This window comes from Humulus lupulus, chromosome 4 (assembly GCF_963169125.1).
Source record: "Humulus lupulus chromosome 4, drHumLupu1.1, whole genome shotgun sequence".
Taxonomy (NCBI): domain Eukaryota; kingdom Viridiplantae; phylum Streptophyta; class Magnoliopsida; order Rosales; family Cannabaceae; genus Humulus; species Humulus lupulus.
Window position 1 is genome coordinate 49,619,462 of NC_084796.1, and position 19,431 is coordinate 49,638,892.

Sequence of the window (19,431 nt, forward strand, 5' to 3'; positions counted from 1 at the left end):
AATAATGCGGAAAATACACATAAAACCATAAAAAAACATAAAAGGAGACTACATCCTCAAATCGATAACGCTCGGCCCCTTGACTCCATTCATCATCGATACACATCCTCCCAAGCATCACGAATCTTACCGCCTCTAAGCTTATTTTCCTGCACATAAACAGAAAGGAGTGAGCCTAATGCCCAGCAAGGAAAAACCTAACACATAGTCATATACACAATTTCATAAGAAAACATAAAGACTTAACATAATACATATAACATACACTTATTATAATGGCCATTATTACTTGGGGTCCCATAGACTAAACAAGCATATGCCCATGGGGTTAATGGGGTCCTACTAGCTAAGTAGGTCATATGCCCATAACCCATTTGGGGTCTTGTTAGTCATATGGGTCATATGCCCAAGCCTACATACACATATACATATCATAACACTTTTAATAACATAAACATATAGATAACATAAGCACATAACATATTAATTCTAGCCTATTTTCCTTACCAAAGTTACCGGGATAAAATGGACTGAGTTAGGACTTTTGGAACACTCCTAAAACCACAATGAACAAGGGTGAGTCTAAAGAAAGGAGATGAAATGAAAGAGAATAGGAAGACTAAACCATTAAACGAAAATATGCTTACCACCACTTAAGTGCTTAAGAACTTGGATTCCCTAACCAAAAATAAGAATAAGGTTAGGGGACTGAGTAGAAGGTTTTGAGAAAAGAAATAACATAGAATACAGAAAGGACTAGAGTTTTGGGTTTACCTCAAAGATTGCAAGATCAATCTAACATCCACCGAAATACTATAGCACTCACTTACTTCCCAAGTGTTTGATAAGCTTATGATGTTTAAGCTTATAGTTTTTCCCCAAACCAAGTGTTTACACTCTCTCACTCACTTAACACTAGCAGCCTCTGAACTTAGAGCAAATGGTGAATAATGGCTGGGTACTAGGTCCTATTTATAGAGTTTGGGAATGAAAATATCTTGATTTTACTTGAATAAAAATAATGGCTTTTTAAGTGAAAATCATTTGAATAATCGTTCAGCAGAGGCTGAAGACTCGTTCAGAAGATGCTGGACTGTTGAAGGAGTTTGAATGGCTGAAGGGAAAAGAATTCAAATGTATTTGAATTCATGCTGGTGGAGGCGATATATCGCCCCCTATAGGCGATATATCTCCTGGGCCAGTATGCCCGAGGCGACCGTGCATCGTCTCGTGTTTTCCGTATCTACGTGCTGCGATATATCGCCCCTATAGCTGCGATATATCGGCATACGCTGAATATTTAAACACGAATTTACACATTTTTAGCTGAGTTTGAATGGAGTAAACAGCCTTGACTAAGCCCTCAACGTGCTCAAAGCTGCTGACTGACCCTATACATTCAAACTTTTACCCTTATTTAATTTAATCCTCAAAAATACTAAATCCTTAATTACCATTCAAAACATGTGCTTAAAATCCTATTGGTTGATGTCTAAACCTTATAATATAATAATATATTCCTTAATATCAGACACATTAATCAAACCTTAGGTTATACTTAATATTCTTAAACTATAGGTTAAACTTAGAAAATCTATAAGTACTACTATGAGTGTCCAAATAACTCCCGGTCTGAACCAAAAATCCAAAGTAACAATGATAACACTAAACATACTATAATACTACTAAACAATTAGCTAAGTAAAGTTCTTGGACTCTACACTGTTGATGTACACTCTGCCCCCAAAGCTCTCCAACTCATGGTTGGTCCAGCTTCCCTTTGCCTTTACCTGCACCATGTAGCACCCGTGAGCCAAGGCTCAACAAGAAAACCATAATCAACAAGCATAGATAGCAATAAGAGCATACAACAACTTCAATCCAATTGGTTTGATTAAATAGTAGAATGCAAGTATTAAGCAAGGCAGCGATAAACATATACTTTCAAACATATAATAACTCAATTAGTGATACAAATATTTAGGTGTCGGCACCCTTAGGCCAAACCCTCTGGTTATTTAGCTGATCTCGGCTCTCTTAGGTCGAGCTGCGTTCAGTACGCTAATCATCAGCCCCGACACCCTTAGGCCGTACTTTCACATCACACATAATAGATAAATAATTCACAGAACACATATGATCAATTACAGGGAATCTCAGTCCCGTTCACAACCACTTGGGTGCTTAGGTTTAAATCCCCGAGCCTAAAAGGCAACCTAGGCCATGGCTGGCTAGGCGGGTCGCGATCTGCCCCTAAGGGTCACAACATGCCTCAAGTCAGAGGTGTCACCTCTTGCTTCTGGTGGGAGGAGAGCTGCGACTTGCCCCTAGGGTCATGGCGCACTCGTAAGCTAGCAGCCCTGCCAGGGCCTTTTGGGGCACGCGGGTTGCAGGGCCCATGAACTGGGTCGCGACGTACCCCCATGAACCCAGAAATCCCTGGGTTTCTCCAACGTTTTCCGAGTTCAAATCAACAAATAACCCTTGAAACTTTCATCCAAAACCCACAATTGAGTATAGGACTTATAACTACATAGCGCAAGCATAAAAACATTCAAAATCCTACTCAATTTACCATCCCAAATCAACAATCACTTATCACTCAAAAACCTAGATAAATTCATCCTAATAACCTGAATTCTCAGCAGAAACCAGAAAAAATCCTTACCTCAGTTAGAAGCTTTAATCCTCAGAGTTTACTTAGTTGTTCCTAGCTTAATTTCCTCAATCCTCAAGCTTGATTCCCTGGCTTTTTCCTTCAAAACTTCAAAGTCTTCTTAGGCTCTAGAGAGGGAGAGAGAGATCGTGTATGAGAGAGAGATAGCTGAGGTTGTTCCACTATATTCTGGTAATTCCCTTGAGTTCAATTAACCTTATCCCTTAACAAAAAGACCAAATTGCCCCTGACACTAACCCATCCCTCTAATTGCTTCTAAGGGTAAAACAGTCATTTGCCCAGTTTCCTGCTAATTCCTCGAATCGTCTTACAAATTTCCAATTAATCCTAACATGCCCAACTAATCACCAAATACTTACCTGTTACTCGATAAATCCCAAATATACATTAAACTTCCCAAAATACCCCTAAGCTCACCCCGACCCGGGTATTATATCCTGTTGTGACTATTTCGCTAATTCGCTCACTAGGATTGCCTCGAGCCATTGTAACGACCCAAAATTGATAATAGGGTTTAGTGCCTTGATTAGCGTGCTGGAAGGGCATAACTGGATATATGCGTGTTTAATTGAATAAATGCGTGAATATGTGGCATGCATGATTAATATGATTATGTGAATATATTATATGCATGTTTATGAGTATTAGATATGAATGTGGGCCCTTTAATGTTCATAAGGGCATATTTGTAATTTTGGCCCGTTGAGGGCATAAATGTGATTTTATGTGATAAATGGTTGAGACCACATTATTATGTGGATATATTTGCAGTATATGGCTCGAGACGGTCCTAGTGAGTGGATTAGCGAAATAGTCACAGCGGGGTTTAATACCCGGCTCGAGGGAGCCTAGGGGTATTTTGGGAATTTGGAGAATATTTTGGGATTTATTCAGTAATGAATAAGTATTTGGTAATTAATTGGACGTAACGGGATTAATTGGTTAATAGTAGGAACACTTGAGGAATTAGCGGGAACTGGGGGAAAATGACCGTTTTACCCTTAGAAACCATTAGAAGGCTGAATAAACTTAAAGGGTAAAAAGGTCTTTTGGGTTAAGGATATACTCAGATTTGTTAGGGAATGATTAGAAACATCAGGAAATTTCTCACAATCTCCTTTTTCTTCTCACTCACATTTTCTCCCTCTTACCCTCTTGTGTTGGGGCTTTGAGCTGGCTAAAGGAAAAAAAAAGACTTGTTTAAGCTGAAGGAGAACTTAGGAAGAGAAGCTGGGAATTCAACTGTGGGAACCTAGGGGATCAAGCTAGGATCATCCAAAGTCTTTGCTGAGGATTAAGCCACAATTGAGGTAAGATTTCAGGCCCTTGATTGTTGAAGTTCTATCTTGTTCTTCTGCTAGGAAGTTAGATCATTAGGTTGAAATTGGACTATGCTTGGGGTGATGAATTACTGCTGAATTGGGATGGTAGCTGCAGTAAAATTCTTGGTGTCTTATATTCAAAATATGTGATTGAGAGTCTTAGATTTGCTCTGGAAATTGGTATGGGTTTGGGAGTATGGTTAGAGGAATTTTTGAGGTGGTGGATGGGTAGAATGCTGAGGAAACCAAGGGAATTCTGGGTTCGTGGGGTTGCACCGCGACCCAGCACATGGGCACCATGGCCCGCATGCCTAGAATGCCCCAGGGGGGCTGCTGACTTGAGGGCGCGCCACGACCCTAGGGGGCAAGTCGTGGTCCGCCTCCCACAGATGCATGAGGCCATGCCTCTTACTTGAGGCGCGCTGTGTCTCTCAGGGTTAGGTCGCGGCCCGCCTAGACCATTTTGACCAAAGTTAGCTTTTAGGCTTGGGGAGGCACGAGAATTCGAATCTAGGCACTCGAGACGAATTCTACTACCCAATTTAGTAGAATTCGAGGTCCCAGAGGCTATTTTTTGTTTCCTAAATATTTATTTGGTTTAGGAATTGATGGTTACCCATTGAAACTGTGACTAGGTTTATCGCTAAGGCTCAGATTTGAGGGTCATGCTCAGGACCGTTCTTTATTCTTCACTCGGGATTCGAGGTAAGAAAATTGCACCCTTGTGATTGTGAACGGGACTGAGACTCCCAATAATTGAATACGTGTACTGTGTGATTGTATGATTGTTATGTTATATGAGGATGAACGGCCTAATGGTGCCGGGGGATGATGATAAGCATACTGAACGCAGCTCGGCCTAAGCGAGCCGGGGTCAGCTAGATAAACAAAGGGCTCAGCCTAAGCGTGCCAACCCTGAAAATTTGTGTAACTGGCTAAGATATGAATTTGAGATTATATGTTTTACATTGGTTAGTTATTGCTTGTATTCTGTTATATTATTGAACTGGTTGAGTTAAGATTGATTGAAAACTACTGTTGCTATATGTGCTTGATGTTTATGGTTTTCTTGCTGGGCATTGGCTCACGGGTGCTGGTAAAGGCAAAGGGAAGTTGGACCAACCATGAGTGCGAAGTGTACATAGTCAGCTGTTCATCCGCCACGACCGAGGGAAAGTACAGGGACAGAGCCCTAAAACTTGTATTTTTCCATTAGAGTGGCTTTTGGTTGTATTAACTTTTTGGGATTGTAAGTTACCACTTATACTCTGTTTTTGGGATCCCATGTATCAAACATTTGTTTTAATGAAAATTAATCGTTTATGACCAAAATCTTTTAACCCTAACCTAATAGTTGACCTTAGGATCACATTATTGTTCAAACGCCTTGATTAGCACGTCTTTCACTATTTTAAAATACATAATGTAACGGTCTTGGTTATCCAGGGCATTACAGCCATATACTGCAAATATATCCACATAATAATGTGGTCTCAATCATTTAACACATATAATCACATTTATGCCCTTAACGGGCCAAAATTACAGATATGCCCCTATAAACAAAAACGGGCCCACATGCATATTTAATACTCATAAACATGCATTTAAATATATTCACATCCTCATATATATCATGCATGCCACATAGTCATGCATTTAATCAATAAATCACAAATATATCCAATTATGCCCTCTCGACATGCTAATCAAGGCACTAAACCCTATTAGGATTTTTGGGTTGTTACAACTATCCCCTCCTGAATAACTCAAGATATTGATCTCGCATAGCTGACTCTAGCTCCCAAGTCGCTTCCTCGACCTTGCTATTCCTCCATAATACTTTGAATAAAGGAATCGTCTTGTTCCGTAGAACCTTGTCTTTTTTGTCTAGGATCTGAATTGGTCGCTCTTCATACAATAAATTAGTCTGTAGCTCTAGATCCTCATATCCGAACACATGGGTCGTATCCTGAGACGTACTTCCAAGGAATAGAGATGTGGAATATGTCGTAAACTCCTGATAATGACGGTGGCAAAGCCAATCTATAGGCTACCTGCCCGATCCTCTCCAATATCTCAAAAGGTCCTACGAATCTAGGGCTTAGTTTGCCCTTTTTCCAATTCTCCTCACCCCTCGCAACGGTGAAACTCGCAGAAACACGTGGTCCCCTACCTGGAACTCCACGTCCCTAGGCTTAGGATTAGCATAGCTTTTCTGTCTGCTCTGCAAGGCGAGCATTCTAGCTTGGATCTTCTCAATAGTTTCGTTAGTCTTCTAAACCATCTCCGGTCCCAAATAATTCCTTTCCTCCATCTCATCCCAATGAATGAGCGATCTACATTTTCTTCCATATAACATCTCGTATGGAGCTACTCCAATCGTTTATTGATAACTGTTGTTGTAAGAAAACTTAATCAACGGGAGATACTTACTCCAAGACCGCTCGAAGTCTAACACACACGCTCTAAGCATGTCCTCCAATATCTAAACTGTCCTTTCAGACTGTCCATCTGTCTGAGGATGAGAGGCTGTACTGAACTTCAGCTGAGTTTCCATAGCTTTCTGCAAACCATCCCAAAACTTGGAGGTAAATATGGGATCCCGATCTGATACTATAGATTTAGGAACCCCATGGAGATGTAAGATCTCCCTCACATATAACTCCGTGTACTGATCTACTGTATAGATCGTCCTCACTGGCAGAAAGTGAGCTGAATTAGTGTATCTGTCTACTATCACCCACACTGAGTCATGTTACCCCATTGTCCTGGGTAAACCTCCCACAAAATCCATGGTAATATCCTTCCACTTCCACTTCCACTTAGGAATACCCAAAGGGTGTAACCACCCCGCCGGTCGCTGATGTTCAGCCTTTACCTGCTGATAGGTTAAACACTTGGCTATGTATTCAACCATGTCCTTCTTCATTCCAAGCCACCAATATAAATTTCGTAGATCCTCATACATATTCGTGGTGCTTGGATGGAATGAGTATGGTGTAGTATAGGATTCATCAAGTATCTCTTGCCTAATACCCATGTCCATCGAAATACAGATCCGATCCTTGTACTGAAGTAAACCCGTCTCTGAAATAGAATAATCCTTAGCCACTCCAGCTAGGAAATTCCCTCTAACCTCCTGCAACTATGAATCCTCCATCTGACCCTCTCTTATCCTCTCCAGGAGGGTAGACTGTAATGTAATATTGGCCAGCTGGTCCACAACCAATTCTATCCTTGCTCTAGTCATCTTCTCTGCCAATTCCTTCGATATCTGCTTCGAACTAAACAACTTTCCTGGGCCCCTTCGGCTCAATGCATCTGCTACTACATTGGCTTTTCTTGGGTGGTAAAGGATGTCATAGTCATAGTCCTTCACCAATTCCAGCCAGCGTCTCTGTCTCATGTTTAAGTCCTTATGGGTGAAGAAATACTTCAAACTCTTATGATCGATGTATATCTCGCACTTCTCCCCATACAAATAATGTTGCTATACTTTCAGTGCGAACACCACTGCTGCTAGCTCCAAAGCATAGGTAGGATATCGTTGTTCATATTCCTTCAACTGTCACGATGCATAGGCCATAACCTTCTCATTCTGCATCAACACACACCCCAATCCCAGTCTTGATGCATCATAGTACACTACAAACTTCCCACCCTCCGAGGGGAGGCTCAACACAGGAGTAGTAATCAATCCTCGTTTCAACTCCTGAAAGCTACCCTCACATTTGTCTGACTAGGCGAACTTTAGATTCTTCCGTGTCAACTCAGTCAACGGTGTGGCAATATTTGAAAACCCTTCTACAAACCGTCTATAATATCTTGCTAGTCCAAGGAAGGTCCTAACCTTCGAGGCGTTCCTTGGCCTCGACCAATCCCTAGCTGCCTCTACCTTGGCCAAATCTACCGTAATCCCATCTCCATTAACAATATGTCCAAGGAATGTCACTTCTGGTAGCCAGAACTCACACTTCTTAAATTTAGCAGATAACCGATGCTCTCTCAATCTCTGTAATACCCATCAGAGATGTTGCTCATGCTCTGCCTCTGAACTGGAGTAAACTAGGATGTTGTCGATGAAGATAATCACAAACTGATCCAAGAAATCCTTGAACATCCTATTCATCAGATCCATAAACGCTGCTGGGGCATTAGTTAAACCAAACAACATGACCAGGAACTCATAATGCACATACCTCGTACGGAAGGCCGTCTTAGAAATATCCTCGTCCTTGACCCTCAGTTGGTGATAACGAGATCGAAGATCAATCTTTGAGAATACCGTCTTACCTTGCAGCTGATCGAACATGTCATCTATCCCCAGTAAGGGGTACTTGTTCTTGATGGTTAACTTGTTCAACTCTCTGTAGTCTATACACATTCTCAGAGTCCCATCATTCTTCTTCACAAATAAAACCGGAGCACCCCATGGCGAGAAGCTAGGTCTGATAAATCCAAGTCTAGAAGCTCTTGCAATTGTATCTTCAACTCTTTTAGCTCTGTCGGAGCCATCCTATACGGTGCCCTCGACACTGACTTTGTACTCGGTGCTAACTCGATGACAAACTGAATCTCCCTGTGCGGATGTAGTCTTGGTAAATCTTCAGGAAACACATTCAAAAACTCGCATACCAATCTAGTCTCTCCCAGCCCCACTGACGAAACTCTAGTGGTATCCACCACACTAGCTAGAAAACCTATACAACCTCCTTGTAATAGGTCCCTAGCCCTTAACACTGCTATCATAGGAATGCAGGGTCCATGCATAACACCCACAAAAATGAAGGGGTCCTTACCCCCAGGCTCAAAAGTCACCATCTTTTTCTTGTAATTTATAGTGGTCCCATATCTGACTAGCCAATCCATCCCCAAAATAATATCAAAATCATCCATACCCAACTCAATAAAATCTACTGATATTTCCCTACTATCCACCATCAATGGCAGTGCTCTAATCCATCTCCTAGAAACTACCAGCTCCCCTACAGGTAGTATGGTCCCAAACCCCGCAGTATAATACTCACTAGGCCTACACACTCTATCAATCACTTTACTAGAAATAAATGAATGTGTAGCACCATAGTCAATAAATACAGTATATGAAGAGCCAGCGCTAGAAAGCTGACTTGTCACTACTGAGGGACTAGCCTTGGCCTCCACCTGCATCAAGGTGAACACTCGAGTTGAAGTTAAGCTATCCACCTTCCCTGGTTCCCCTTTCTTCATCGTTGGGCAATCCTTCTTGAGGTGTCCAACCACCTCACACAAGTAATAGGCCTTAGCCCAACATTTGTACATATGGCACTTCCTGCATTTAGTGTACTCTGGATAACTCCTCCATGTCTCACTGCCTCCCTGGCGACCATCCTAGACACCCTGGCCCTTCATATCAGGACCAACAGTGGTTGAGGTGTTAGGGGTCTTCCTCTTCTGATCACTGGGGCCTCCACCCCTACCAGACCTTGTATATGGAGGCACTGCCCTGCGAACATCCTATCTCGTAGTGTTCTCTCTCCAAATCCTGTTCTCCGCCTCCTCAGCTGTGAAGGCCTTCTCAACTACCTGGGCATAAGTTGTCTCCCTAGGTACTGATGTGATCTTCACATCTCAGGCTATCATAACATTAAGCCCTCAAATAAACCTGTCCTACCTAGCTGCATCTGTAGGCACTAAATCTGGTGCAAACTTTGCAAGCCTATTGAATTTCAAGGCATACTCAGTAACTACCATGCTGCCCTTAACCAACCTAGCGAACTCATTCACCTTTGCCACCTTGAGGGTAATATTGTAATATTTCTGGTTGAACAGATCTCTGAATCCATCCTAACTCATAGCAGAAACATCTCGAGTTTGTGATGCCACCTCCCACCAAATGCGGGCATCCTTTCTAAGCATGTAGATGGCACATGACATCCTATCATTACCTTCCACCCTCATAAAGTCCAGGATGGAGGTGATCATTCTCATCCACTGTTCAGCTTTTAGTGGATCTAGTCCTCCCTTAAAGATTGGAGGATGCTGTCTCTTGAATCTTTCATAAAGTGATTCCCATCTGTTTCCAATCTCAGGTGGCTTTACACCTGGTCCCACAATAGGTGGCAAGTTAGGTGCAGCACTCCTTGATAGAGCCTGCTGCCTCAGAAGGTGCATCTGCTCTTCCTGAATCTAAAGTCTAGCTTGCATATCAACAAGCAACTGCTGCCAGTTCTCAGGGACTGGCGGAGGGTTCTAGCCCTGCTCATAGCCTCGACCCTAGTACCGGCTAGTCGAATTGATTGCCTTGGATGCATAACTATCCAAGTTTATCTGCAATCAACGATTCAGCTGGTCAGGCAATGATAGCAGATTCACATTCATTCCATGGCCCAACGTCGAAACTCAACCAACATAACACAATCATAATGCAATCAGGCATTTAAAAAATAATTCACATATAGTAGCAATGATAATAAGCACGCCTTATCATATGCACATAACAGTCAAGGGCCAGGCCCTATCAATATATCTCATGCTTCCTATTAATCGTGCAGATAAAACATTTATATTTCATTTAAACATTTAAACATATAATCACATATATGGTTACCAAACCCTGAGTCGAGCATGTCTTTAGCGGCGAGTGTACATGCCCAACCAGTCTTCAGGAACCCTTAAACCTAGACTACTTTGATACCAAGTTGTAACACCCTAGGTAACCAAGACCGTTACACTGTGTGTTTAAAATAGTGCAAGACCTATTAATCAGGTTGTTTGAACATAAATGTGTTTCTAAAGTCATTTGACATGTTAGGGTTAAAAGATTTTGATCATGAAATGATTGATTTTCATTAACATAAAACTTTGATATATGGGATCCCAAAAATAAGGTATACATGACGGAAACAACTCTCGAAAGTTAATACAGCTGTAGCCAGTCTAAATGGCAAAATACATGTTTGAGCTCTAGTTCCTGTAATTCCCTCAGCCATGGCGGTCGAGCAGCTGTTGATGTACACTTCGCCCCCAAAGCTCTCCAACTCATGGTTGGTCCAGCTTCCCTTTGCCTTTACCTGTACCACGTAGCACCCGTGAGCCAAGGCTCAGCAAGAAAACCATAATCAACAAGCATAGATAGCAACAAGAGCATATAACAACTTCAATCCAATTAGTTCGATTAAATAGCAGAATGCAAGTATTAAGTGAGGCAATGATAAACATATACTTTCAAACATATAATAACTCAATCAGTAATACAAATATTTAGGTGTCGGTGCCCTTAGGCAGAGCCCTCTAGTTATTTAGCTGATCCCAACTCGCTTCGGCTGAGCTGCGTTCAGTATGCTAATCATCAGCCCTGACACCCTTAGGCCGTACTTTCACATCACACATAATAGATATATAATTCACCAAACACATATGATCAACTACAGGGAATCTCAGTCCTGTTCACAACCACTTGGGTGCAGTTTTCTTACCTCAAGTCTCGAGCAATGGATGAAGAACAGTTCTGAGCACGATCTTCAGTCCTGAGCCTTAACGGTTACCCTAGTCAAAAGCAACAATGGATAACTATCAAATTCTAATCTGATTAAATGTTTTGGAAGAAAATACTAGCCTCCGGGACCTCGAATTCTACTAAACCGGGTAGTAGAACTCGTCTCAAGTGCTTAGGTTTAAATCCCCTAGCCTCCCCGAGCCTAATAGCCAACCTAGGCCATGGTTGCCTAGGCGGGCCGTGACTTGCCCCTAAGGGTTGCGACGTGCCTCAAGTCAGAGGCGACACCTCTTGCTTCTGGGGGGAGGCGGGCCGCGACTTGCCCCCTAGGGTCACGACGCGCCCGTAAGCCAACAACCATCCCATGGACTTCTAGGGCACATGGGCCGCGGCGCCCATGAACTGGGTCGCGACGCGCCCCCGTGAACCCAGAAATCCTTGGGTTTCTCCAACGTTTTCCAAACTCAAATCAACAAATAACCCTAGAAACTTTTAGCCAAAACCCATAATCGAGTCTAGGACTCTTTACCACATAGCTTAAGCATAAAAACACTCAACATCTAATTGAATTTACCATCCGAAATCAATAATCAGTCATCATTCAAAAACCTAGACAAATTCATCCTAATAACCTGAATTCTCAGCAGAAACCAGACAGAATCCTTATCTCAGTTAGAAGTTTTAATCCTCAGAGTTTACTTAGTTGTTCCTAGCTTAATTTCCCCAATCCTCAAGCTTGATTCCCTGGATTTTTCCATCAAAACTAAAAAGTCTTTTTAGGCTCTAGAGAGGGAGAGAGAGAGATCGTGTATGAGAGAGAGAGAGAGAGAGAGAGAGAGAGAGAGAGAGAGAGAGAGAGAGAGAGAGAGAGAGAGAGAGATAAGGTTGTTCCACTATATTCTGGTAATTCCCTTGAGTTCAATTAACCTTATCCCTTAACCAAAAGATCAAATTTCCCCTGATACTAACCCAACCTAGGGGTGCACACGGGTTGGATTTTTGGGTTCGGGTTCATTGGGTTCGGGTTTTGCGAGTTTCGGGTGGAGAAAAATGGTATCGAAACTGATCCGAAATTTTTGGGTTTTCTTGGGTTTCGGGTTTGTTCGGGTTGGGTTTCGGGTTGGGCTGGGCCTATCGGGTTTTGGGCCGAAAAGCCCAATTTTGCAAAAATACCAATTTTTTTTCAAAAATACCATTTTTTCATTTTCGGGTTTTTTTGGGTTTCGGGTTTGTTCGGGTTGGGTTTCAGGTTGGGCTGGCCCTATTGGGTTTTGGGATGAAAAGCCTAATTTTTCAAAAATACCATTTTTACACTTTTTAAATTTTTAAAGTTTGTTTTTACAAATTGATTTTTGATTGATTTTTTTACAAATTGGGTCGGTGTTAAAAATTTTGAAAAAATATAATGTCAATCAAAAGTCCAAAAACACTTAAAATACAACAAAGTCCAAATTACAAATTACATAAAAAATGTCAAAGTCCCAAAATACAACCATAAACAAAGATAAAGTCCATAAACTAAAGTACATAACTAACTACAAAACCATAATAAAGTCCATAAGTCTACAACCATAAACATAAAGTCCATTAAAATTTAAAATACAAAGAAAGTCGATGCCCTTTCCTTCATTCCTTTCAAAATTCAAATAAAAAAAATTATTAAAGAAAAGAAATCAAGGATAATAAATAAAAACATACTAAGTAAAGTCATGCACGAATAAATTCTTACAAGCAATTCTTTCAATTCGTAGATTGTTGTGCAGATGAGGCTGAAGACTGAAAATTGACAGAGGATGAAGTTGGCCCAGCACTTGTAGGATCATTGGTCATCTCTACAAATATTATTAATATAAAAGATAAATATTAGATTATAAAACATTCACACACTTAAAATAAATATTTATAAGTTATTATTTGCAAGTTAGACCACGAAAATCCAAATAAAATGTAATAAACTACCTGACTCAAGATACTCTGATGTTTGAAGCGCTTCTTCTTCATCCATATAGTCTCGAACAATGATGGGTTGATCTGATCCACTCCACTAGTTATTGAGACAAATTAATGCTTCGACCATCCTTGGGCTTAGTGAGCTTCTAAAAGGATCTAAAATTCGACCTCCTATAGAAAATGTCACCTTAGAAGCAACAGTGGTAACCGATATAGCTAACACATCACGAGCCATGAGTGATAATATTTTGTACTTACACCCACTACTAGCCCACCATCGACCTCATTTTTGTCATTCCATCATCCTTCTCCAATCTCCGTGCCACAAACTCATCATGCAAATTTTGTGACTTTTTGTTGGCACTAGGTCGACCACTAATAGGCATGACGAATGTGGATGAAGCACTAACAATAGAGGTTGACTGTAGCTGAGTCATAGATGCCGATGGATGAATACTTGATGTTGTCTCATTATATTGATCAAACATTTCCCGTATTGTCTTCTCTACCCTTTTCACCATCTCTTTGCACGTCATCTCATCATAAGTAGCACTAAAGCAATGACTGAGATAGCCAGGCTTGTATCTTGGGTCAAGGACCAAGGCAATTAGAAGTGCCTCATTGCAATTATCAAGCTTTCCCCAATACTTGTCATACTTTAGTTTCATGCTCATTGCCATTGTCCTCAATAACTCATTCTCATCATCGTCAGCTGCTAAGTCATACAGCTCCTGTTGCATCTTGCAGATCTCAATGAAGTACTTATTAGTAGTAACATAAGTAAACCCACTAAACTTTAATGTTATTTCGTAAAAAGTCTCCAAAAACCTCAAAAACACTAGAGCATTATCCCAATCAACAACAGTGGGGGGCCCCTCCTTTGGTTTTCCATCTTTGTCAACCTGATCAAAATATTTCATATAATTAGCATCTAGTTGCATCCTGTCAAATGCCTTCCGAAATTTTATTGCACAATTGAGCATTAGATATGTGGAGTTCCACCTTGTTGGGAAATCTAAACACAGAAGCCCTTTACATTCAATCCTTACTTGCATGACACGCTCCTTCAAAATTTTAGCCTAGAAGGAGAAGACCTAACGAACCTCACAACAATTCTAATTGCTGCAATTGACCCATGTTTTTCCTTCAACCCTTCAGTGACAATTAGGTTCACTATATGAGCGCAAACACCTCATTTGTAAAAACTTTCCATCCAAAATTAGGCCTTTCTTTTTCTCCTTGAATTGTTGCCTCAAGTATCTAATGGCAACATCATTAGAAGAAGCATTGTCTACCGTAGTGGTAAACAACTTAGAAATGCCCAATCTAAAAGACATAACTCGATCTCATTGCCAATGTTTTCCCCTTTATGATCTACCGCTTGGCGAAAATTGATCATTCTTTTCTGATACTCCAAGAATTATCAATCCAATGAGTAGTGATGATCATGTAATTCAAATTTTGAATGGAAGTCCAAGTATCGGTAATAATCGATATCCTCTCACGACTCAAAATATTTTTCAATGTCACCTTCTCCTCCTTATATAACTTCAATACATATCTAGCAACAGTCATTCGAGAAGGGATCTCAAACCTAGGTTGGAGTGTTTTGAAAAATCTTTTGAACCCTTCACCCTCGACATGTCTAAATAGCAACTCATCTAACACAATATATTGTGTGAGGGATACCCTACAAGCTTCTTTGTTATAAGCTACCGCTACTAAGCTTGTTTTCCCCTCTTTCCCTCCCTTTACATGCTGAAAGCTTAAAGTATTTTGTTTTTGCTCATCAATCTTAAACAGACTTAGCTCGCATACTTTCTTAAAATGGTTCCACAAATGACTAGTCCCATGTTTTCTAGTGTCACACAAGAAGTCAGACCCACAATAATTACATATACACTTGGGGGGAGGAGACTCTTCGTTATGATCTGTCAAGGGTGGAGGAGGATCTTCCTTAGTAAAATGATCCCAAATAGATGACCCTTTTCCCTTTGTTTTCCCAGTACTACTAGCACTAGGGATGGGAGGTCTAACCCTCTTTCTAGCCCTAGTTTTTCTACCCTTTTCAGTAGGAGTAGGGTTTTCAGTCTGAGTGAGAGGTGGTTGATCTTAATCATCTATCAGGGGAAGAGTTTCATCTACCTCATCAATATCCATTACCTAATTCAACATATTTAAGAAAAAAAACTAATCAACAGAGCAACACACAAGCCTATAATCCACTAAGTATAGGCATGCACGAATAAATTGTAACATTAGTTATTTATTCCCTTGGATAAATTGTATAAATTATGTTTAGTAAACATTATGGAATAACTGCCTTTGTTTTTTTTGTTATGATAATGTTTCAAATTTTAGTGTACTTTGAATGCCCTTATTGTTTGATGGATTTAGCTCGTCTCTTGTTCAATTTTAGTCTCATATAAATTTTAGTGTACTTTGAATGCCCTTGTATTTTTTTAGTCTCTTATAAATTTTAGTGTACTTTAGTTATAAAATTGTACAATAATTTATATTGTCTAATTGGTAAAAGCACATTCCACCAACAAGGATTTTCAAGACATGTCAGATTATGTTTCTTCCTCTACTCTATATTCAAATTTCAAACCCAATACAACCTTCGACAGTAACATTTATACATAATTCAGAGTGAAATCAAGATAAAATAAATAAAAAAACTCTCATAGCAGATTCAAATTCAAAGATAACAGATTCAAATTTCAAACCCAAAGCTCAATGATACCTTCCTTATGCGGCTGATTGCAACGAACACAAGAAGAGAGGGAGATCAGGAGTAGAGCATTCACACCGTTGAGGTTAGAAGAGTTGCCCTGAAGTAAACGGAAATGGTAATGAAGTTAGTCAGCCAAATTTTGTAAATGGGTTCAATTAAAAATCAAATACCCAAATTTAATTGTGGGTTGATATTTTTTAAATTACAACAAAAACATCATTATATATATAAAAATTATAACAAAAACTATATTAATGTAATTTATGATTAAAAATTACATTTGAATTATGTCATAAGTGATGTTTAAAAAAATATCATATTGTGACCAAAAAAATTATCACTAAATAGTGTCTTCATTTCCAAGTTTAGTGTTATTGAGATATAAAATTAGACTGATAATCTTCATTATATCCCTAAAAAATATTCATTCTTTCTAATTTGGCGTTGTCACAAACTTAATACAATTAATAACCATACTAAACATGTTTTTCTAAAAAAAAAAGTGAGTTGATTGAAGAAAATTAAGCAAACTTTCCAAGTTGTAAAAATCCAAAAAGAGAGATTCTTGACAAATATATCTGATAATTTAGTGAAGAGGTAATTTAAGCACCACTATACTAAAATCTAACTACATACTTCTCATTCTTATCAAATACATCTAAAATAATCTTTGAATCATATATAATATTAAAAACACATAACTCTGATGTTGAATATGATGAATGAACCTTCAACTTCTCTTAAATCTTAATGACTCATTCCCTCAAACTCTTATTACATACCTATATAAATCTTCTTTATATATATATTCAGTTGAATCATAATAATTTTGATATAATCTGAGGTTCAAAAAACTGTTAAAAATAAAATACCCAAAACTAAACAAACAAAGTGCTCGGCTCAGGTTCACTCACACAGTCACTAGGTATGGGAGGAGACGAGGCTGGCTGGTGGTGGCACTGTGGCGGCGAAGGGAGGAGGTCCCTGTTGGTGGCTGGCGTGCTCCCTGCATGGCTGTCGTGCTCCCTGAGTGCGTCTATGGGAGGGAGGATCCGAGGATGTGGTGGGTCTTTCTTGACCGTGTGTGAGAGAGAAGGGCTGGTGTGAGTGATGGAGGCAAGAAGGTGGTGGTGGACGGACTTGCTTGCTGAGCGAGGGAGGGAGGCATTTTTTGTGTCGTCCGTGGGTGAGTGAGAGTGAAAGAGAAGAAGAAAGAAAGATTTTTAGGGTTATCTGATGTTCCAGATTTTATTTTTTAAATAATTTAAGTCAGGTTTAGGTTAGACCCGAACCCGAAATAACCAAATTTAAAACCCGAACCTGACCCGACATATGTTGGGTTTGGATCGGATTAAGCTCAAAATGAACGGGTTTTCTGAAAATTCGGGTTCTCAGAGTTCGGGTCGGGCGGGTTTTGCGGGTCAAATGTTCACCCCTAACCCAACCCTCTAATTTCTTCTAAGGGTAAAATAGTCATTTGCCTTGTTTCCCACTAATTCCTCGAATCGTCCTACAAATTTCCAATTAATCCTAACATGCCCAACTAATCGTCAAATACTTAGCCATTACTTGATAATTCCCAAATATACATTAAACTTCCCAAAATACCCCTAAGCTCACCTAGAGCCGGGTATTATACCCTGCTGTGACTATTCCGCTAATCTACTCTCTAGGATCACCTCGAGCCATATGCTGCAAATATATCCACATAACAATGTGGTCTCAATCATTTAACACATATAGTATCATTTATGCCCTTAACGAGCCAAAATTACAGATATTCCCCTATAAACAAGAACGGGCCCACATGCATATTTAATACTCATAACCATGCATATAAATATATTCATATAATCATATATATCATGCATGCCACATAGTCACACATTTAATCAATAAATCACACATATATCCAATTATGCCATTCCGGCACGCTAATGAAGGCACTAAACCCTATTAGCATTTTTGGGTCGTTACAATGATGGTGCCTACTCTATATAAGGGTAAAAAATAGTGATTTGGAAGACTTGATCACTCTCTCCAATCTCTCTCTACCCCCTCTCTCTCTCGCTCCAAGAATCTCTACTTTTCTCCAACAACTCTCTGAGAAAGTGCTTGACTTAGAGAGTTGAAGGCTTCTTCAATCTCAATCCTGATTTCCTCTAGAGAAGGCCTCAAGCATCAATGGTGGGTGGGAAATAGAGTATTAGGATAGTGTTTTGCAATGTGTGTAACCTAGGTTTGTGTTTGGTTGGCTCAAAGGATTGCTTAAAGTTTTGCTCAAAGTGGTGATATTGCCTAGGGTTTGAAGCTTCATCAAAGTTGAAGAACACCATTGTTCTACTTGCGTTTGTATGTTCTTTCTTAATCTTTTTTAAGTCTCTGTCAATCCAAATTTTGTGTAGATTCTATTCCTTGTGGTGGTGTTGTCTCACTCTCCCCCAACATTCTAATACTATAATCTGAGATAGCATATCATGGAAGAATCTAACTCTCTTTCGGCATTCAGATTCATAACTCAAGACTTTTTTAGATTAGATATATTTGATGGGACTAACTTTGTTCATTGGCAAGACAAGATTAGGTTCTTGTTCACCACTTTGAAAGTTTTCTATGTCTTGGATAAAGACCTAAAGGCCTTGGAAGAGCCCAAGGAAGATGATACACAAGAAGTTGTCAAAGAAAGGAAGAAGCGCAAAGAAGATGAGTTGATTTGTAGGGGTCACATCCTCAATGCCCTCTCGGATAGGCTCTATGATCTCTACACCAACACCAAGGAGAGTTGGGAGGCCTTGGAAAAGAAGTACAAAGTGGAAGAGGAAGGTACTAAGAAATTCCTTATTGCTCAATATATGCAATTTAAATTTTATGATGATAAACCCATTCTCCCTCAAATTCATGAGTTGCAAATTATTGTGAATAAATTGTCTACTCTTAAAATTTTATTGCCATAACAATTTCTTGTGGGTGCCATTATAGCCAAGTTACCTCCTTCATGGAGAGACTATAGGAAAAAGATTCTCCATAGAAATGAAGTGATTTATTTGGAGGAAATTCTCAAACACTTGAGAATTGAGGAGGAATCTTGTTCTAGAGATATGAATGAAGAGAAGTAAAATGGAGAGACTTCTAAGGCCAATGTTGTGGCGAATCCTCCTAACAAGGGCAAAGGAAATGGCAAGAACATGGGCAAGGGTAAAAAACCCTTGGGGCCCAAAAAGAATGAGGGACAATTTAAAAGTTCCAAGGGACCTTGCTTTGTGTG